Raw genomic sequence first — 22,887 nt, 5'->3', positions numbered from 1 at the left:
TTTTTTTTTAATTTTATTTTTAAGGTTCACAACCATTTTTTTTAAAATTTTTAAGATTCACAACCAAAGCTAAATATACATTTAATCTTTTTTCTTTTTTTAATTTTTTTTTAAGGTTCACAACCAATATTTTTTTTTTTTTAAGATTCACAACCAAAGCTAAATATACATTTAATTTTTTTTTCTTTTTTTTTTTAATTTTTTTTTTAAGGTTCACAACCATTTTTTTTTTTTTAAGATTCACAACCAAAGCTATACATTCAATCTTATTTTATTTTATTTGGCTCAACAATAAAATCAAATACACATTAATTAACATTGTCACATTATTCTTGTCAAATTTTATGCATATCTAGAATTTTTTAAATTTATTTAAAAAAAATTAAGGACACTGTCTAGTGTAGGTTTCGGTTTGCTTTTCTATGTTATTTTATTTTGTTGTGTATTGTAATTTTCAGAATGGTTTGCTTGTTCTGAAATTTCAATTAACGAGTATGAATCTATTTGTTTTATGTTATCACACAATTTATACAACATATATATATATATATATATATGAATGTATTTGAAAATAAGAAAAATTGTAGAGAATCAAAACAAGCATGAGTTGTGATTGGTTAGAAATGATGGGTACATAAATTTATTTGCTAGAAAAACAAAAAGGGGATACAAAGTCATACTAAATAATTTTTTTTAAATTAAAAGAATTTTTCTTAGTTATGAACAAATTTAACTGAAATCAGCTTGTTTCCCAATGTTATGCTTCATTTATTTAGATAGAAAATATTTTTTAATGAAAAATATTTTTTATAAAAAAAATTCAAAATATATTTTTTTATATTTGGTGGTGGTGGTGGTGGTGGTGATGGAACGAAGGTGAAAGTAGAAATTGTTACATAGTGGTGGGGTGATGGCGGCCGTGATGATGGTAGTGGCTATGGTGATGGTAGTGTGACAGTGAAAGTGAGAATAGTGGTGATGGTGTTGTGAAATTAGTAAAAATTTAATTGAAAAAACATTTTTTGTTTTTTAAAAGTAACAAACAACAAAATTCGTGGGGGACTAAAGGAAGAAGATGGAGGATGGATTGGGTGTGGTAATGCATAGATATCTTAAAATGAGTGGTTCAGATTTGTTAAAGGTATAATTAGATTTTGGATAAATTAAAATGAATTGTTCAAATTTGCTAAGAGAAAGATGGTTTAATGTCTAAATTGTCCGTGGCTAACAATTCCTTGTTTATGCCATAATGCAATTTAATATGAGTCTTATAACACTTTCTTCAAACAAACTTTTTGATTGTCTCAAAATTATATATTTGATTATTATAAAACAAACTTTTTAATTAATTAATTAATGTGTATTTGATTTTGTTGTTGAACCAAATAAAATAAAATAAGATTGAATGTATATTTAACTTTTGTTGTGAACCTTAAAAAAATAAAAAAATAAGTTGTTAACATTAAATATATTAAAAAAGAAAGAAAAAAGATTGAAGGTATATTTAGCTAAAACCTTTATAAAAAAAAAGACAAAAGAAAAACAAGAAGGTTGTTAACATTAAATATATTAAAAAAGAAAGAAAAAAGATTGAAGGTATATTTAACTTTTGTTGTGAACCTTAAAAAAAAAAAAAAAATGTTAACATTAAATATATTAAAAAAGAAAGAAAAAAAATTGAAGGTATATTTAACTTTTGTTGTGAACCTTAAAAAAATAAACAAATAAATAAATAAAATAAATAAATAAATAAAAACTGTTAACATTAAATATATTAAAAAAGAAAAAAAAAAGATTGAAGGTATATTTAACTTTTGTTGTGAACCTTAAAAAAAATAATAAATAAATAAATAAATAAATAAAATAAAAAAAAATTGTTAACATTAAATATATTTAAAAAGAAAGAAAAAATATTGAAGGTATATTTAGTTTTTGTTGTGAACCTTAAAAAAAAAAAAAAAAAAGTGGTTGTTAACATTAAATATAAAAAATAAAAATGGGGATTAAAGTGGGTTGGAGAAAATCCATACCCATTAAAAAATGGGGAGGGTGGTACCCATGGGGAATGGGGAATGGGGAAAATTTATTATAGGGAAACGGGGATGGGGAATTAATATCCACCCCATTGCCCCCCATTGCCATTCCTACCCTTAATCGACCCTTTGTGTTGCGTCTTTTGCAAAGAATGCATTCTCGAGTGCTTGTTGGCTCAGAAGAAAGACATTCAAAGGTCTGTCAATGGTTTATGTGCTTATTATTTTGATGCTTTGAATTTTATCAAATTTGGGATCTGCATATTGATTGAATTACTTTAATGGGTTAAAAATTGAACCTTTATGTATTGTCATATGAGTTCTGTGGCAAATTTTGTTGTTGTTAGGACTTATCTAAATTTCATGATTTGTGACTGAATGAATGGGTTTTGGGGTTTTAATTGAAGTTATAAAGGGGGTTTTTTTTGTGTAAATTTTTTTGTTTTTGTATTGGTAAATTATAAATGTACTTTGAAATTTGCTTAGAATATAAATTATTTTTATAATTTTAGAAATTACATTTCACATTTTCATGTTTCTAATAGCATGACAAATAATGTTTTTTATTAATAAACTATCAAGTTAATTAACCGTTTTTAATGACGTCAGAAATATATTTCAATTAATTATTCATATAATTTTATTATTTTATAGGAGAGTAGTTAGGAATTTTATTTTTCTCTGCTAATTATGTTCAATAAAAAATTATGATAATAGAGTGTTTATAATTTTTAAAACAGCATGTGGCAATTCATATTTTAAGCAGGGTGTATTTCTAAATTTAAAACCACATGTAACAATTCGTATTTTAAGCACAGTTAATTTCTAATTTTTAGAATCACATATGGTAATTTGTATTTTAAGCCAGGTGTATTTTTAATTTTTAGAATTACATGTGGCTATCCATATTTTAAGCTGGGTGCATTTTTAATTTACCCGCTCTTATTTGTAGAAATTTTGAATTTGTGATGGGTAGTAGTATAATAATGGGTTGGTCCTAGTGTTGATGATTGTTAAGAAGTATGCTCTGAAAAATGTGATATAGGCTCAATTTGGTGGAGTTTGTTTAAGTTAAAAATTGTTAATAAGAAAGTAGGCGTTTAACTTTTAAATAATTAATTTTTTTCAACTTATTTAAGTTATTTTGCCTAATAAGTTATAAATAAAAACTGTATTAAACGGTCTGGCACAGATTCTCAAATTATAATAAGTTATAATTATTCCCAAAAACTGTAACAAACAGTCCCAAGCTATAATTATCCCCAAAAACTGTAACAAACAGTCCCAGAGTAGTTATGAATACTACAAATGCAATACCTATTAAGCTCTCCTCCTTTATGTCTTTTAATTTTAGAAGCCCTAAAACCTTTAAATTTTTCAATTTCTTTAGACAGAGAGCTTTCCAAAATAAATATTAGGACATTTTACTAACACTTCTTTTTCAACATATAAAATGTAGAAAATGATTTCTTAGCTTTTGGATACAATAGAATTTAGAGTAAATAAATTACACTGTTATTTATCAAATAAAAAAAAAAAAAGAGTAAATAAATTACACTAGCCTTGATTCAGGGTTTAGCCAAATGCAAAGTGCCCCCTTACTTTTTGAAAATTATAGATTCCCTCCTGTTGATGAATTGTTAGAACAAATTTCTGGGGGAGTTGGCTTCAAACTATCGGAATTTTAGAAGTTAAAAATTACGTTTAATGCTTTCCAAAGGAAGGCGTGAAATAATAATTTCCCTACAATATAGTTACCACCTCACACATCCAATAGCTTGTGTTGGTGACATTCCTTGTTTTCCTTGTGACACCATTCTATGTTTACCTGTTTGTCACACTCTGTAACGATTCCTCCATGTAGTTTATTATTTGTTTGTCATTGCCCCACTGAAAAGTTTTACGTTGTTTGGCAGGAAGCTAGCTGCACATACAGCTCAGCAGAAGCAAGAAAAAGAAGAGGAAGAGGAGAAGTTAATGCTGCAGGAAGCCGGAGAGCTTGATGCGTTTGATCAGCAAAACCACGGTGCAATGCCACAATATAGTGATAAGAACCATAACAAGGACAAGAATGGCTTTCCCGGTGCAAACAGCGTGAAGGCCACCTCTTACGAGGAAGAAGCCCACCTCTTACGAGGAAGAAGCACTCTGAACAATGAAAGCATTCTGGCTTCCCACTGCCACACCAGAAGCTCCTGCTAAGGTTGAAGCCCCATCCACCGGTACTATATGCCCGGAAGGCAAAGAAAAACTGAAGTTGAAAACCCTATTCCCAATTTACTTCACTGAAGACAATTATGATGAAAAGAAATCACATTCTCTTGTGAAGACCTATATATGTCCCAGCTGCAAGGTCACTCTTACCAATGCACTCTCGCTTGTGGCTTTAAGTTCTTGTGGACATGTGTTTTGCAAGAAGTGTGTTGATGAGTTCATGGCTGTCGATAAGGTTTGTTTGGTATGCAACAAGGGATGTAAAGAGAGGAATTTGGTTCAGTTGGGAAAAGGAGGGACAGGCTTTGCTGGCCATGGGGATCATTTAGTAGCAACTGATTTCAATCATTTGGGTAGTGGTTCTGGTTTGGGGCTGGTGAGGCCTGCAATGAAGACATGAATTGAATTCAATTGAGATGATTTCCTTCAGTTAGTGTTGTTCCATGATTTGCTTTCATTTAGTTACATGTTTATTGTGGGATAGCATTGTGAAAGCATTACAGTATTTTATGAATGGGTGAAGGGGCACTAGGAAAGATTCAAGGTTCTTGATCTATCTTAACAACTATGTGGTGTTTTGAGAAGATGGTAAAAAGTTATTTTTTTGCTTTTAACCAAACTTTTTAACTTTTTCAAAAATTCATTAGGAAGTTGGTAAAAAGTTATTTTTTGGCTTAATATTTGTTTACAATAATGCTTGAGACCACTAAAAGTGGTGCTCTAAAAGCACCACTAGTGATGTGGTAATGGACGGGGCCTACTGCTTGTGTCTTGTTTTTTTTTTTTAAATGCTTGCCAACTCATTAGTGGTACTTTAGAGCACCACTTTTAGTGGGATGTATCATTACCCTATTTGTTTATGTTGTCACATCAGCATGGCTAAATATAAATTGACCAAAATACTCCCACCCAATCTACAAAATATACATTTTCACCCATGTACCTAATTTCTAAACTGATGGTTTCACAAAAAAGAAGAAGAGGGTAGTTCCATAATTTCACCTGTGGCTTATAACCACAATTCCAAATCAATTTTAGCAAAAACAGCCAGCGTCTGGCGTCTGCCTTCAATGGTCGGACGCGGGTTATTACCGTGTTCCCAAAATTACTCTATATTAGAGATCTTAAATGAATTATTTTACACAATATTTGACCATTGAATGCGGTTTATTACCGTGTTCCCAAAACTACTCTATGGCATGGTTTGGCAAGTGGGTTTGTATAGGTATGGGGCTATTTTAGCCATAAAAGATAAAATAAGTTATTTTAGTCACAACAAACAAAGTATCACATCTAACCCATAATCATTACATTCTTCTCTCACAAAAAAAGTTAAAAAAATTAAAAAGTCAAAAAATCATTTCCAAACCAAGCTTTTTAACCCAGACTAAAATAGTCAAAAAAAAATCAAAAAGTCAAAAAGCCAACTCACTTTTCAAACAACACCATGTTTAAATGAATTATTCTACCAAATATTTGATAATTGATTTAAGGGCCCAATTGGTGACTGGTTTCAAATTTTTTCTTTCTTCCTCAAAGAAACTCTTAGCAAGGATGTTAAAAATGTCAATAGTTAGATGAAAGCTATTAACGGACAGAGAGAGTTAGGTTGCGTTGGATAGAATTTTGTAAATATGATTTGAGAGTATGAGTTGTATTTTAAGTTTGTGAGTTGTGAAATTATGATTTGAATGTAAAAAAATTTATTTGGTTATGATTTTTTAATAGAGTGTTGAATTAAGATTTGAATTGTATGTGAAATTAAGTTTTGAAATTTGATTTGACATGTGAAGTAAGAAAATTTCTTTAATTATGAGTTTTGGAAAGACTTTTCAAAACTTAATTCAGATTGTTATAACTCATAACAAAACATATTACTTTCACACTATTGGAAATTTTGATCAACACTCATAAAATTCAATTAAAACAATTTATTATTAACAGAAAATAACATTAATTAATTTTTTATTTGAAAATACTACAAAGGAAATAATTTTTTTTCAAAATAAATATTCAAAAATTTTAAATCATAAATATTTAAATAATCTAAAAAATTTAATAAGTAAAAAATTAAAATAAATATTCAAAAATTTAAATTGTAAAAATTTAAATAATTTAAATATTCAAAAAATTTAAATAATTTAAAATTTTAATATTTTAAATTTAAAAACAACATTACACTCAAATCGTAACAAAACACATAAAACAAAACTCAATTAAGAAATTATTTTTAAAACTCATAACTAAACACATAACTCGAAACTCCATACTACTTTCACAACTCTACACTCAAATCGTAACCAAATACATAACAAAAAAATTAAAATATTTAAAATATTTTTATAAAATAGAGTTTGAATTTATTTTTATAAAATATTTTAAAATTTAAAAAATTAAAATCGTAATATTTAAAAATTAAAATATTTAAAAATATTCAAAAAATTAAAAAATTAAAAAAATCGTAACATGTTTAAATATTTAAATATTTAAATATTTAATATATTTAAAAAAATTAAAATATTGATTTGAATTGAGTTTTGAAAAGAGTTTTGAATTATGCGTTTGGTTATGAGTTTTGAAAAGCAATGATTATGTTTTGAATTGAGTTGTGAGAAATAATTATAGAATTATAATTTGAAAGCTCAAAACAAATACCACACTCAAATCATTAGGTGAAACTATAATTTAAGAGACTTAACAAACGGGGCCTTAATTTTTAATTCTTTATTTTATGTATATATATATATATATATACAACAATGCTCCATACACCCAGTGGGGGTGGCGCCCCAGTGACGTGGCGCGCCCCCACTGGTCGAAAATCAAAAAAAAAAAAAAAAAAAAATTGTTTTCTTTCTTCCAACCCCCAACTGACACCTCACTGGGTGTCACCCCCAGCTGGGGGTAGGAAGCATTTTACTATATATATATATATATATATTTAAGTAGATTTTATACTTATTTAACACACATTTGAACATCTTTATTGTTGTACTTGTTCTTTAAATTAACAAATACGTAAGACATAAATTTGAGTAGTATCATTTTTATCATTACACATCCACTGTGGTGCAACTTTTTTAAGCACCTGTTTTTGGGCAACTTGTAATAGAAAATTTTCAAAAAAGGTTTTGGCAACTTAAGATTTTTTTTTTTTTTTTTTGAGAAATTATATATTATATATGTGGAAAAGTGGTTTGGAAATACTCTTCTGATCTTGGGGGAAGCTCGTAATCCTCAGCTAGCCACCTGAAAAAGAATTAACACTGCGGTCGGGGGTGTCGGAATTAGCACTCCAATGGGCAAGTCAATCTCTACTCTCTGAATTACTTGTATTTTAAGTTAAGTGTCATGGTTCTCACGTACCTCTTTCTGGCTGATGTTCTTTTATTTATATCTTTTCTTTCTTGGGCCTCGGGATTAGGTCCACTTTCAATTCGCTATTCGGCATCTTTTGTAGCAAACCAATTTTCAGTCGGCCCCTTGCTTAACCGACTATTTGGCCGAGTAGGATTGGATTCGAGCGTGCGAGACGACGCCGAGTGCTATATACTTCGACTCTCCAAGTTCGACTATCCGAAATCTCTACGACTCCCAATACTCGGTCCGCACAATTGCCCCCCGAGCACTCTTCTAACGACAGTTGGCTGGAGTGTTTGGCTTCGAACTCGAAAAGTTAGAGCTGAAATTCGGCGGCTGACCTCATTCCAACGCAAATGTCTGAACACACGCTTCTCGGTTACAATTTCAACTTCCCGCCCCTCCGTACACTTCAATTTATTGTGATTTAAAATTTAGACATCTTGTCAAATACATACACACTTTTAGACATTCGTCGCTAGACTGCCTTCCGAATTACCTCTGCAACTTCATTTTCTTCACTATCCTCATCGCTTCTTGTAAGTTCTCTCCCTCTCTGCTTTGAATCTTTTTTCTTGCTTTGTTTTTGGCTTAGCATATACCTATAGGCTGGGGGAAATGGCAAAACATTTAAAAGATCTCCTCTCTTCGGATCGAATTTCTGGCTTCCAACGCCATTTCTCCATTCCTGATGACGTCTGTCTGTCACTTGTGATAGACGGCACCCTCAATATAGAGAGGGCTGATGAAACCACGATCGTCTTCCCTCTCCTATCAATTGCAGAGGGTGGAGTCTGTTTCCCCCTTCACCCATTCCTTAGGGCTGTGCTCTGCCATTGGGGCTTAATCCCTTCCCAACCCAATGTCAACTTCTTTAGAATAGTAATGGGGATTATCACACTAAACCGTCACCTTAGGCTTAACCTTGGCATTCCCGCTATTCGTCATTGTTATGCCTTGGCAAAGTCTTTTGGTCGGCGCGGGCGTTACTTCCTTAAGGCCAAGGACACCGACTATCAACTAGTGACTATGCTTTTTAGCTCTGGGAAGCGAGTCGATGATGTTATAGTCGTCGTTCAAGGTAACTGGGAATTCGGCGAAGGCGAGGATCGCCTCGATTCTATTCCTAAACGAACGGGCGAACCAGGTGGCCGTATAGCTTCTTTTATTTATTTTTTGTTATATTTATAAAGCATCATTTTCGAGACCTCATGGTTTTGCTTGTGCAGGAAATGATTTGAAGAAAGTCCTGACCTCAACCGACGACGCTGTTCTTTTGGAAATCAAGGTTGCGCTCAAATATTTCGGTCGACCGAGTCTTCAAAAATAGGGGAGGGTGGCCCACGTTCTACTCCGCTACGAGCCGACTTATACGACCTTTTTGGCGGCAGAAAACATCCCAATTCCGAAGGGTGAGGAGTTTCTTACCGCTCTTATCTTGATTAATTTCAAAAAATTGAGGTAAGTTGGTTTCGAGGGGTCAGATTCGGAGCGACCGGAAGTAGCTGAGGTCGCCGAGTTAGATCAGTCCAAAGCCGAAGTCAACGAGGCTTTGAAGTTAGTGTTTGAAGAAGCCGGCCTCAATTCAGCCGACCCTCTGTCCACTTCGGGCCGAGAGGACCTTCCACTTGACAACATTTTTTACGGTTTAGAGGACCTTCTCGGCGCGTACCGCGAAGATATAGCTGGGTTAAGCCTCACTCAACTTGCCAAGAAGGCGAACGCGGAAATGATGGCCGCGCGGCGAAGAGTTGAGGCCGTTCGAGCTGCCGAATCTCAGCCCTCCCTGCCTGTTGGCGAATCTCAGCCCTCCTTGCCTGTTATTGAGGAGGGAATAGCAAAAGGCCGAAGTGCCAAGGCCGAGTTGGTTGTGCAGGTCGGTCAAGAGGCAGAGCAAAGGGCAAAGAAGCGCCCTGCTGAAATCGAGGCCGGCTCAGAAGAAGATCGCGCCGACAAACAACCTCGTTAGAGGAATCAGACGTGATTGTACCTTTTGTTATTCAACCGAAGATAAAAAACACGCCGATCCCGTCCGATGCTTCGGTAATTAAAGATCCAGCAGTCGCACTCAGCATGGCTACGTCCGTTTCACTGCCGGCTGACAAGGCGGCTTTTCGGGCAGAGCCGGATCTGGTTGCAATAGCGTTGGTCGCGTAATTGGCTTTTTTGGTATATATCTTGACTTTGTCTTTTCACTTTACGCAAATACTGTTTTGGTCTTAATTTCCTGTTTTGCAGACCGTTGAAAGGATAGCCGAGATGGGCTGTCGCCATCATGACGCCGTCGAACAGCTCGGCCGTTTACAAACGGAGGTTGAGGGCCAAAGGAGTAAGGCCGAGTTCGAGGCTTTAAGGGCGAAGATGAAAGGCGCGCGGGCTGAGGTCGAGATGGAGAGAGCCCGTAATGCTGATCAACTGAGATCGGCCACCAAGAAGAAGGCGGACGCGAGCGAAGACGCACTTAAATTGGCCCAGGAGGCGATCTCCAAACTGGAGGCTGAGTTGGAAGAAATAAAGAAGGCGAAGGAAATAGCCGACCTGGAGGCTTCCAAGGCATTTGAGGCCGGGAAAAATGCTGCTTTCGTCGAATACGTAGACGAAGTCCCCAAATTTGAAAATCAGGGATTCAAACACGACTGACTCAAAGCCCTTACTGCTGCTGATGTGACATTGGCTATGCCGATTCCATGCAAGCAAGTGGATGTTGAACCGTTGGAGTCTGACTCCGAGGACTAATTTGGGCGACAGTTTTTTTTTTTTTGTTTTAGGATTTCGAATGTATTTTCACAGCTTTTCGTTTAGTAATTTTCATGTATTGCTACAGTCATAGTTTTTTACTAGGCATTTTCATATAAACTTGTAGTTTTTTGTTTAGTAATTTTCATATGCAAAATGGCTACAATTGGTGCCCAATTTACTAATGAAAATTTCCTTTTTGCCTTGCTATTATTTGTGCTAAGTTTTGTTATTGATGAATGGTATTGCTTTCAATTGTGACATGGGTGCATTTTGCTTTCAATACCAAGTATCATAATTCAATCGGCATTGGGTTTAGGTACATGGCCGGTCAGATTAATAAATCTGCCTTTGCCCCAGCCAGTACATGAGCTTCATAAGTCGAATAGGACTAGTTCGTGGAGTGGCTGAGGCATAAAACGATCGGCATTGGGTTTAGATACTTGGCCGATCAGATTAATAAATCTGCCCTTGCCCCAGCCAATGCATGAGCTTCATAAACCGAATAGGACTAGTTCGTGGAGTGGTTGAGGCATAAAATGATCGGCATTGGGTTTAGATACTTGGCCGATCAGATTAATAAATCTGCCCTTGCCCCAGCAAGTGCATGAGCTTCAGAAACCGAATAGGACTAGATCGTGGATTGGCTAAGGCATAAAACGATCGGCATTGGGTTTAGATACTTGGTCGAGTAGCTGAGGCATAAAACGATCGGCATTGAGTTTAGATACTTGGCCGATCAGATTAATAAATCTGCTCTTGCCCCAGCTAGTAAATGAGCTTCATAAGCCGATTAGGACTAGTTCATAGAATTATCCGATCGGTGTCTGGCTTTTGGCGTTTGCCATTAAAGATGTCGCCTCGGGGGCGCTGCATACATTAAGAATAAATGAGGTGAGTTCGCGCCAGTGATTCTATTTATTCTTATTCATACTCGATTTAAACTAGCTTGGGGTAAGTGCGAATGTCAAGCAGACTGTTCTTTAACAGCAGAGGAGAAGGACGAACATTAGTGGAGCTAGACACCGCAATGAATCGCAGCGGCGAGCCTATACACATGAGAGGAAGGACGTCCAAGGAACAGGAAAAATGGCAGCCCCCAAGTCATCGAAGTAGATCACCCCGAAAAGAAAAACAGCAACGGGAAGCTCCCCGCGACCGCGACCGAGGAACGAACCAGACGCGGTGCCATGACCTTTGAGTTTTGTGGTTTTCGTGGGGAATAAACCGATGATGGAGGCGGATTCCATCATTAAGGATCCGAGCACGGCGGTCGAGTTTGCTCGACAGATCTTTCCACCGAAAGTCCAGCAATCGATGGTTGGACGACAAGATTTCGAAGTATTTCGAGAAGGTATCCATGGGGCGGTGAAGGGGCTGTACACCACTTATGAAGTCGGTATGCGCCTGCGCGCCGCGCGATGAGAAATAGAGAAGAAGGATGAAAGAATCCGCAGTTTAGAGGCCCGCGCGGAGAAGGCCGAGCGTGAGCTCAAGGAGCTTAGGAAGGCTCAAACCACCGAGTCGCGTGCGGCGGGTCAATCCAACCCGATCGTGGAGGAGAGTGTGACTCAATGGCTGTTGAGTCACGCCATCGCCGACCGAGATGCGGTAACTGTGTTCACCATGGAGAATGCGAGGACCATGGGTTACGAACAAGGCTTCCATGCGGGCTGAAAGGTTGAGATCGACAAAACCAAAGGGAAACTTGCAGAGGAGGTCTGCCGATACGAGAACCGGGGATTTAGGCACGGTTAGATCGAGGCACTTCAGGCCGTGGAGACTCTTCGAGCGAAGGGCGTTGATTCGGCGTTGCCGTTGTACCAGCGTGCTCTTTTTCCCTTTTCCGCTTTTGAAGTCGAAAAGAGTGACGATGAGGGAGACGCCAGATAAAAACACACATTGTGATGCTCAAAACGCAGATTGTGTTAAAAACTATGTAATCATTAGCTAATCGAATAAAATGTTTTGTTTTCAATGTTCGTGTTTTTTTTTATAATTTTTGTTTGGCAGACATATGTTTGCCTGTTTTATGTTTTATTGCATAAATGTTTGAATAAATGTGTTTTAGATTATTGGATAGACATTGATCGTCCGGAATTCATTTCAAATATATATATGCCTTAATGTGCAAACGGTTTTTGTCGGTTCGCCATAACAGAGCGTTCTTCATTAAATATTTATTCAGTATACACGTGTTACGCATAGCCCTGGCTCTAAATCCAGAAGCTTTTTCGGTCCAAAGGCGTCATGTGTCGATGAGGCTCTGAATCCGGAGACTTTATTTGGCCAATCGTGATATCCACGAAGGGCGCTCTGAATCCAGAGGATTTATCGGCCCAGAGACATCATGCGCTGATAGGACTCCGAATCCGAAGAATGACTAATCATGATAAACACGAAGGGCGCTCCGAATCTTGAGGCTTTATCAGCCCAAAGACGTCATGCGCCGATGGGGCTCCAAATCCAAAGACTTTATTTGGCCAACCGTGATATCCACGAAGGGCGCTCCGAATCCGGAGGCTTTATTGTCCCAAAGACTTCATGCGCCGATGGGGCTCCGAACCCGGAGACTTTATTTGGCCAACTGTGATATCCACGAAGGGCGCTCCGAATTTGGAGGCTTTATTGGCCCAAAGACTTCATGCGCCGATGGGGCTCCGAATCCAAAGATTCACTTTATTTGGCCAATCGTGATAAACACGAAGGGCGCTCCGAATCCGGAGGCTTTATCAGCCTAAAAACTTTATGCGCCGATGGGGCTCCGAATCCGGAGACTGACTTTATTTGGCCAATCGTAATAAACACGAAGGGCGCTCTGAATTTGGAGGCTTTATCGGCCCAAAGACTTCATGCGCCGATGGGGCTCCGAATCCGGAGACTTTACTTGGCCAATCGTGATATCCACGAAAGGCGCTCCGAATCCAGAGGCTTTATCGGCCCAAAGACTTCATGCGCCGATAGGGCTCCGAATCCGGAGACTTTGACTTTATTTGGCCAATCGTGATAAACACAAAGGGCGCTCCGAATCCGGAGGCTTTATCGGTCTAAAGACGTCATGCGCCGATGGAGCTCCAAATCCGGAGACTTTATTTGGCCAATCGTGATATCCACAAAGGGCGCTCCGAATCCGGAGGCTTTGTTGGCCCAAAGACGTCATGCGCCGATGGGGCTCCGAATCTGGAAACTTTATTTGGCCAATCGTGATATCCACGAAGGATGCTCCGAATCCGGAGGCTTTGTCGGAACACATTTGAACTGGATTTGGCAGTGAGTAAACAAGGATCTTTGCATTACAAAAGTGGTGCACGTACACGTTAAATCATTCAGAACTAGTATCATTCCCCACAAGTCGGGTTTAATAATAGAATTTTCGTAAGTGCGTTAAATTCCAAGGGCGTGGGAGGCTCCTTTCAGACATGTCTTTAAGCCGATACGCCCCTACCCCTGCGATCGAATCGACCTAATAGGGGCCGTCCCAATTGATGCCCAATTTTCCATCAGCCGATTTCCTGGCCGCCAGAAGTACTTTCTTCAAGACCAACTCTCCTAGTCTATAGCGGTGCAGCTGAACACGTTGATTGTACGACTTGGTAAGCTGTTGCTGGATCGTGCCATGGAGGCAAGGGTGCGGTCTCTTCGTTCTTCGATCAGAATCAAATCCAAAGCCAGCATCATGTCGTTTCGGCCCATATTAAAAACTTGCGATTTCAGGGTTGGGTGGCCGATCTCCAGGGGTATGATCGCCTGGGTTCCAAAACATAAAGAAAACGGCGTTTCTCCAGTGGATCGCCTCGGCGTAGTTCGATGTGCCCATAATACACTCGGTAATTCTTCGACCCATTTGCCCTTAACTTTCTCCGGCCTCTTCTTGATGCCGTCTAAGATGGATTTGTTAGAGGCTTCGGCTTGACCATTGCTCTGGGGGTAAGCCGGCGTGGAAAAGTAGGGCCGGATATCATACTTGCTGCACAGCTCCCGGTAGACATCACAATCAAATTGGGTGCCGTTGTCTGAGATAAGAGCTCTTGGAATGCCGAATCGTGTTATGATATTTCTCCACACAAAGCGTTTGACATCAGTATCTTGAATATGCGTTAATGCCTATGCTTCGATCCATTTTGTGAAGTAGTCTGTGGTGACGATCAAGTATCGCTTGTTGTCCGGGGCCCTCGTCAATGGTTCTACGATATCAAGCCCCCACTAGGCAAACGGCCAGGGACTAGTGATAGAGCTTAACTCTTCAGTAGGCAGATGGGTTAACAGGGAGAACTTCTGGCACTATTTATATTTTTTCACATAGCATTCGGCATCAAATCTCATTGTCGGCCAATAATACCCCTGTGTTATAGCTCGATGGGTCAAAAAGCGCCCGCCAGAATATGCACCACAGTTGCCTTCATGTATTTCGGCCAAAAGCTCTTCAACTTTGTCCGAATGCACGCATTCTAGGTATGGGCCAGAAAGAGACTTTTTGTAAAGCTTTCCTTGCGGATCCAAGTAGTAACACAGGGGTTTGTTTCGCAGCTTGTGCGCTTCTTTTTTGTCCTCTGGGAGCTATTCGGAAGACATGAATGCGGCGATGGGATCATCCAACTCGGTCCCGATTCTATGATGTTGACCTGGACTTCCTCCGAAGGACCAATGCTTGGCTCCGGGATAAAACCTACCTCGATGGTCCGTTTAATCTCTGAGTTAATGGCGGAGGCTAGGCAGGCCAGGGCGTCTGCATGCGTGTTCTAATCACATGTTATCTGATTCAATTCATGATAGTCAAATTTTGCTAGCAAGGAGTTAGCCGTTTTCATGTAAGCTGCCATACGGTCATTTCTTACCGCGTACTCCCCCTTCAGCTGATTGATCACCAGTTTTGAATCGCAAAATATAAGCAAACACCGAGCACCCAGAAGATGTGCATTCCGCAAATTAGTTAGAAGGGCTTCGTATTCGGCTTCGTTATTTAACCCTTCGAAGCCGAGTTTGACGGCCTGCTCAATTATTTCGCCGTCATGAGCCATGATCACTACTCCGGTTCCACTGCCACGCTAATTGGATGACCCATCACAGTACAGCTGCCAAATGTCCCCAACATAGATTCTCCAGTTCTGCTTAGGTCGAATTTCATCAGACTTGAAATTGGCAAGACCCCCGGTAAATTCAGCTACAAAGTTGGCAAGCACCTGCCCCTTGATTGAGGTTCTAGGTAGAAACTGAATGTCGTACTGGCCGAGTTCAAGAGCCCACTTTGAAATGCGTCCTGATGCTTTTGCATTGCGTAGTACTGATCGGAAGGGGTAATCTGTTAGCATCCCGATGCTGTGCCCCTGGAAGTAATGCATCAGTTTTCTTGCCGCCATGACTAAGGCTAGGATGAGTTTCTCCAGCGACAGATAGCGTGTTTCGGCGTCGACCATTGCCTTGCTCACATAATACACTGGCCGTTGCTCCCCCAGCTCTTCCTTAATCAGTATGGCACTGACGGCCCGGTCAAAAACTGCCAGATACAAGATGAGCGGGTCGCTTGCCGAAGGTGTTGTCAAGAGGAAAACTGATTGAAGGTAGATTTTGAGACCGTTGAAAGCGGTTTCGCACTCGGCGGACCATTTGAAAGACTTGTCCCACCGTAGTGTATGGAAGAAATGTCGGCAGTGATCTGTAGACCGACTGATGAACCTGTTGAGTGCGGTGGCCATCCCCATCAACTTGTGAACCTCTTTTACCGAACGAGGGGAGCCAAGTTCCAAGATTACTGTGATTTGCCTCGGGTTGGCCTCGATTCCTCGGTGGTTGACAATGTAACCCAAGAACTTGCCAGAGCTGATCCCAAACGCACATTTAGAAGCATTCAGCTTCATTTTGTATTTGCGTAGAATGCCGAATGTCTCCTCCAGATCGGCTATATGATTATTCTCTTCCTTGGATTTGACCACCATGTCGTCAATGTATACTTCCATAGTGTGTCCGAGTTGCTCTTTGAACATGGTGGTGACTAGTCTCTGATAAGTTGCCCCTGCATTCTTCAGTCCAAAAGGCATAACCTTGTAGCAATAGGTTCCTCTAGGGGTGAGGAATGCAGTCTTGCCTTGGTCCTTCGGATGCAAGGCAATTTGATGGTAGCCTCTGTAGGCATCGAGGAAGCTCATGCACTGATGACGTGCTGTAGCATCTACCAGTTGGTCTATCCTTGGGAGAGGAAAACAATCTTTGGGGCAGGCTTTGTTTAGGTCCGTGAAATCAACGCAGACTCGCCAGGTCCCATTCTTCTTCTTCACAACCACAGTATTAGAGAGCCATGTAGGGTAGGTCACTTCCCTGATTGCCCCGGCGTCAAACAACCGGTCAACCTCTTCAACAACTGCGGCAGTGTGCTCTGCAGCTGATCGCTGGCTTTTCTAAATGATCGACTTGCATTTAGGATCAACATTTAAACGGTGTTGCGAAACAGACAGATCTACACCCGGCATCTCATATGGAGTCCACGCAAATACATCAAGGTTGCCGAGCAGGAAGGAAATTAGCTGCTGTCTGTCGGCTTGATTGAGGGAGGCGCCGACCATGAAGAACCTGTCTGGGTTGCCATTGATTTCAACTCGATCTAGGTCTTCCGTGGCCTTTTCATTTGGGAGCCGCCCAACGTCGTCGAGGCTTTCCCGATCTGTTACCTTAATAGAGTTTACTTGCAACTCCTTTGGCGTCTTTTAAGTAAGGAGATAACATGCTTGTGCCGATTTCTGAAAGCCATGGATTTGTTTAATGCCGCATTCTGTGGGGAAGCGTAGCAGCTGATGATAGGTGCTTGGCACGGCCTGCATAACATGCAACCAGGATCGCCCCATGATGAGATTATATGACGATGGCAGCCTGACGACCAAAAATTTCACATCCACTGTTCAGGAGCCCGCTCGGATTGGTAGTGTGATTTTTCCCAATAGGTATTCTGGATTGACGTTGAAGTCGAATAATGGGTAAGGAGCCGGAGAGAGATCCGATTTTGAGAAGCCAAGTTTGGTTAATGTCTTGTAATACATAACCTCTGATGTGCTCCCCGGATCAATGAGTCGCTCAACGGTGAATCGGTTTACGCGTAACTCAATTACCAAGGGATTGATGTGAAGAAGTGTCACTCTGACTAGATATGAATCATCGAAAGAAATGTTTGCAGCTTCATAGGGCCGTTTAGCCGGAGTGAGTTGATTTTGAGGATCGGGGTTCGACTGAATCGTATGCACCGCGGATGAAATTGGCAGGCTGTATATCATGTAGATCACACCGAGTGGAGGGAAATCCTGTCTTAAGGCTATTGCTTTGGTTGAGTTGCCCTTTCAGACGTACTGTTGTAGTCAACCATCCTGTACCAATTCCTCCAGGTGATCCTTCAATGCATAACAACTCTCAGTTTCATGGCCATGATCCTTGTGATACTCGCACCGCCTATCCCGTCTTCGAGTGTCGAGAGGTTCCACCATCTTCGATGGTCACTTGAAGAACAGAAGATGTTGGATTTTGGACATGACTATGCTGATCGGTTCTGACAACTCAGTATATTTCTTGTCGGCGCGCCTTGTGCGCCTGCTGTCAATTTGCAGCTGTTCATTCGCTCGGTGGGAGCATTGGTCACTTGATCAGCAAAAATCTTGTCTCTTATCTCGTTTCGTCCGATGCTGTGGTTCAGGGCTCTGAGGTGCTACAGAATTTAACGGCTGAGCAATTGCAGCAGGGGCCGTCTTGTTGGTCACGTTGTTGGCTTTAACCCGCAAGGCATCATCTTCCACTTTACAGTATTCTTCAACTTTCTTCATCAACGACCAAACTGTTTTGGGGGGCCATCTGGTCAACGAGCTGCGGAGGGCACTGTCGGGATGCAGCCCCATCGTGAAGACGGTGATGGCTATGGAGTCATTGCAAGCATCGTCTAGCATATTGAAACGTTTCCAATACCGCGCCGAATAGGCACGAAGGGTTCCCCTCGGTTGAATCTGCATTGTCCAAAGGGAATCGACTTGCTTTGGCTGGACCTCATTAGTGATAAACCTTGCCCTGAAGGATTTTTGGAGTTGGTGGAAGCTTTTAATCGAAGCCGGCTCCAGTTTATAATACGACCTGACAGCTAGTGGTCCCAAACTACTCGAAAATATTCTGCACGTGAGAGCCTTTTCATTTGCATGCAACGTCATGGCTTGCTTGTAATGGCGGATGTGATCGGTGGGGTCTGATTTACCGTCGTACAAGGTGAATGACGGTGCTTTGAATTTCTTGTGTAGCACTGCCTTTGAAATCCGTCATACAAAGGGATCGTGCTGATCTTCATCTGAACTGTTTCTTCTTCGCTTATGCCTTATACAGGGACTCTCTTCAGAAGAACTAGTAGTTTCAGGTCGTCCCTTCTTCTTGGGCTCCGAGGATAATGAGTCGGAGTCGCTATCAGTGTCGTCTTGTCGGGCTCAAGATCGTCGACCACCTGCCTTCGGAGGTCGTTCCGGATCTAGGCGTACAGTTTGTTTGGACTTTGCCACTTCTAAGGCCAAATCTTGACGGAGACGTTCATTCTTAGCGATCATGTTCTCCAACCTCTGTTCGTTTTGCTTTGTTTGTTCCATGATGGCCTGCATTGTCTCATGCTCCGAAGTCAAGGGTGACGCGAAGTTCAAGGCACGTCTTGCGGCGATAGTCTCCAGTCCAAGCATGTTTGTTGGAATGAGGTCGTCTCTTTGTGTGGTTTCGTCAGTGACTATCGGAGGGTCTTCTGTTATGCCCGCCGTGGATGTATTTGAGTATTCCCACAGACGGCGTCAATTGTGGAGAAGTGGTTTGGAAATATTCTTCTAATCCTGAGGGATACTCGTAATCCTCAGCTAGCCACCTGAAAAAGAATTAACACTCTGGTCGAGGGTGTCTGAATTAGCACTCCAACAGGCAAGTCAGTCTCTACTCTCTGAATTACTTGTATTTTAAGTTAAGTGCTATGGTTCTCATGTACCTCTTTCTGGCTGATGTTCTTCTATTTATATCTTTTCTTTCTTGGACCTCGGGATTAGATCCACTTTCAATTCGCTATTCGGCATATTTTGTAGCAAACCGCTTTTCACTCGGCCCTTTGCTTAACCGGCTATTTGGCCGAGTAAGATTGGATTTGAGCGTGCGAGACGACGCCGAGTGCTATATATTTCAATTCTCCAAGTTTAACTATCTAAAATTTTTACGACTCCCAATATTTAACCCCCACAATATACAATACAATGTAAATTCTAACCTATAGGACGGGATCACTTGGGCCGCTCTTTATTGCCCATATTTTCATGATGAATGTAACCAAATTCTAATTCAAAAGCAAATGGGGTTAGTAGGTTGAGAAAATAAATGCAAACTTTATTGAAATTAAAAGCTTTATGCAGCTATCACAGCTTTGCCTTTGCTGTGATCCAGTGGACTGACGGCACTGCACGCTGACTGAGCAAACAGCATCTTATCCAATGCGTGATCATTTGTTATGTATAATAATAAAATAAATTATTTACACGAAACTTCTTAAATTATTGATAAATATTACTTTAATCATTTAAATTATATATACGTAAACTATTGATAAGTATAAATTCCGCTTTTATCTAAGTTATATAAACGTAAACTATTGATAAGTATAAATTTTTCTTTTAAATCATAAAAGTGTATAAATAAATTTTAGATTTTGTTTGCCATTCTCTAAATAATATTTTTATTTTTTTCACATCAATTAATATATTCTCTCTATTTTTATTCACACCTTTTTATAAAAAATTAAAAAGTGAACTTATTTAAAACATCTCAAAGTTTGACCTCTTCCGTTAGTTGGTTCAATTTGTATATTTTTATAGTTTTGAGAGTGGATTTGTATGTTTTTATAATTTAAAATACAAAGTGATAATTCTTAATAATTTAAAAAAATTATTTGTACGTTTTTATAATTTAAAAATGATGATATTTTTTTAATAGTTTAAAGAATCTCTATCTATATAAATGATAATCCTAATAAAGTTTTGCGTACAGAATAATAATTCATAATAATAAATTAATAACATATGTGTTAAATGAATTAATTTACAGGTTGGTAGGATAGAAGCAAAGCATCCCACGGCACGGTGTTCTTTTCTTTGTCCGTGCTTATCTCCCTCCTCTTATCCTTTTGTTTTGGTTTAATTATTATTGTGTTTGGTTTAATTAATTAAATAATAACAAATGCAAACAAGTGACATTTATTATTATTTAATATTAAAATTTATGTAAAAAATATTATAAAAATTATAAAAAAAATATATTCTAAAATCAATAAAAAATATCTCTTATTTTTTTTACATATATATAATCCTTTTCTTGTACTTTAGAAATATTTTAGCAAGACACCGATAAGTTCAAGATTTTCAACTTCAACAATGAATTTTTTTTCTTTTGGTGTGCGCGGTTAAATTTTATTTTTAGTTTTTTCCTTTTTCTTCACCATGTTAGAGAATAGAAAATATTTTATTTTTTTGGAAACCAAATTAAGCTACTCAGATTTACAGTTTTGGCTCGACTCTCTTACATTTTATTTCTCAAATCTCAAATTTACAAGTATAATTTTTTCACATAGTCGACAGACAAGACACGCAATCAAAAAAATATTTTTTCATTAATAAATAGAGTCTTCTCACCACATTTTAAATGGATCCTATTTATTTATTAACTTGACACATTAAATTAGGTTCAAAATATATCAATTAATGTGTTTTTGTTAACACACCCACGTCTTAACAGAATATAATTTTCCAAAATTCACCTAATCAGGATTTTTCATATATTCTATATGAGTGGATATGAATGGACACGTGGGAGGAACAGCTGGACGGTTGGCCCGAACCTCTATTATTTACCAAAAATATTTTAGAGTGTTTTTTTTTTAAAAGTTTTTTAAAGTGGTATATTGTGTGATTGAGATTTAATGCTGAAAAATTAATATGATTTATCATTAAATCTCAATCACACAATGCACCACTCTAAGAAAGTTTAAGAAAAAAAAATTCTAGAAGATCTTGCTTTCTATTATTACCCGCCAACTCCCATTACATTACCAAGATATAACGAATTGGCAACCGTTGTAACCCAAAAAAAAAGAAAAAACAAAAAAACCCAAAATGCCATAAAGATTTTAGCACAGATATATGAACATAGACAGATAGAGAAATGATATGCATATATTGATATTGTTTCTATGGTAGGAAGAGATAGAAGAAGAAGAAGATGGAAGGCCTAATGGCGGAACCAGAGAAGGAAGTCGCCGGCGTGACAGAGGAGGAGGAGGAAGAGAAGTTGTTGAAGGGGGTGGCGGTGTTGGATTTTGATGTGTTGTGCTCCACTGTGGCTATGAAGACGCATGGGAAATGGACCAAATTCGATAATCATGAGCTCGAAAATGGCGGTGTTGGTGGTGAATTTGGGGGTGTTCTGAGGATGTGGGAGGGTGGACTTCTCGATTGCTTCGAAGACCGCCGTATCGCTCTGGAATCTGCTTGGTAATATATGCTACAAATTCTTCTTCGTCTTCTTCTTTCAGTTATGAAAACAATGATATGTATGTTTCTTTTTTTTTCGTTTCTTTTTTTTTTTTTTTTGGGTAGTTGAATAAATTTCGACATTATGTTTGACTTTAAATTTTTTTATTTTTCGTGTTTTGTTATTTTTAATTAATTTTTTTTCTTCATATTTCAGTTAATTTTTAAAAAAAATTTAGATGTAGTTAATCTAAATATATTTAAAAAGTAAAAAACATTTGTGAAGAAATTTTAAAAAATCAATTAAAAAAAAGTACGAAAATATATTAATTTTTTATATTATTTATTTTTATATTTAGTGAATTTTTTTAAAAAAAAGAATATTGATTAAAACATTTTAAAAATCACTAAAAACCAAAAAATATGGATTGAAAAGTGGAAAACTGCTTTTGAAAACTGTTAAACAATGTTGTTTGTTTTGTGTTCTATATTTTGACTTCTGAAAAGCATGTTATTTTGGAATGAACCTTCTGAATTTCTAGTTATTTTATTTTATTTTATTTTTAATTTTTTACTTTAATTTGTCTCTTTTTGCTTGTGAATACTTCAAATGGATTTTGACAAATGAACATTTTTTTCACCCATTTTCTAGTAATAGTCATGGACAATCAATCTGTAGTGACGGTAATTTAGGAATGAATGGGGATCCCTATTAAATACTAGAATGACATAATTATTCAATAATTTTAGCTCACCAACTCGGTATGTTTGGTGCTTTTAATACGGTGACTATTTGTGGTTAGCAACATGGGAAACACATAGCTGGCCCTATCCATTCGTTTTTTTCTCCGTTAAGAGCACCATGAGTACATGCGGCAGTAATGCTATGAGACTTAGGTCTCGTTTGGCATGCACTTATTTTAACTCAAAAGTCAAAAAGTTTCAAAAAAAAACAAAAAGACTATAACTTATACAAAAAAGTCAAAAATTTCATTTTCTCTTTACTTTTTGCATATCTTTTCGTAAAAAATTAAGAAGTCATT

At 38.2% G+C, this 22,887-nt stretch overlaps 1 pseudogene across 1 annotated transcript; it reads left to right on the top strand.

Moving 5' to 3' along the window:
• The first annotated feature begins 2,150 nt into the window (after positions 1-2,150).
• On the top strand, positions 2,151-4,925 carry LOC114317720 (E3 ubiquitin-protein ligase CSU1 pseudogene; annotated as a pseudogene). Its single transcript, XR_014341342.1, has 2 exons — positions 2,151-2,230; positions 3,950-4,925. The product of XR_014341342.1 is annotated as an E3 ubiquitin-protein ligase CSU1 pseudogene (transcript).
• Positions 4,926-22,887: the final 17,962 nt, after the last annotated feature.

This window comes from Camellia sinensis, chromosome 9 (assembly GCF_055761805.1).
Source record: "Camellia sinensis isolate YWXY chromosome 9, ASM5576180v1, whole genome shotgun sequence".
NCBI lineage: Eukaryota > Viridiplantae > Streptophyta > Magnoliopsida > Ericales > Theaceae > Camellia > Camellia sinensis.
Note: the sequence above shows the minus strand (reverse complement) of the source record. Positions and strands in the feature narration are given on the sequence as shown.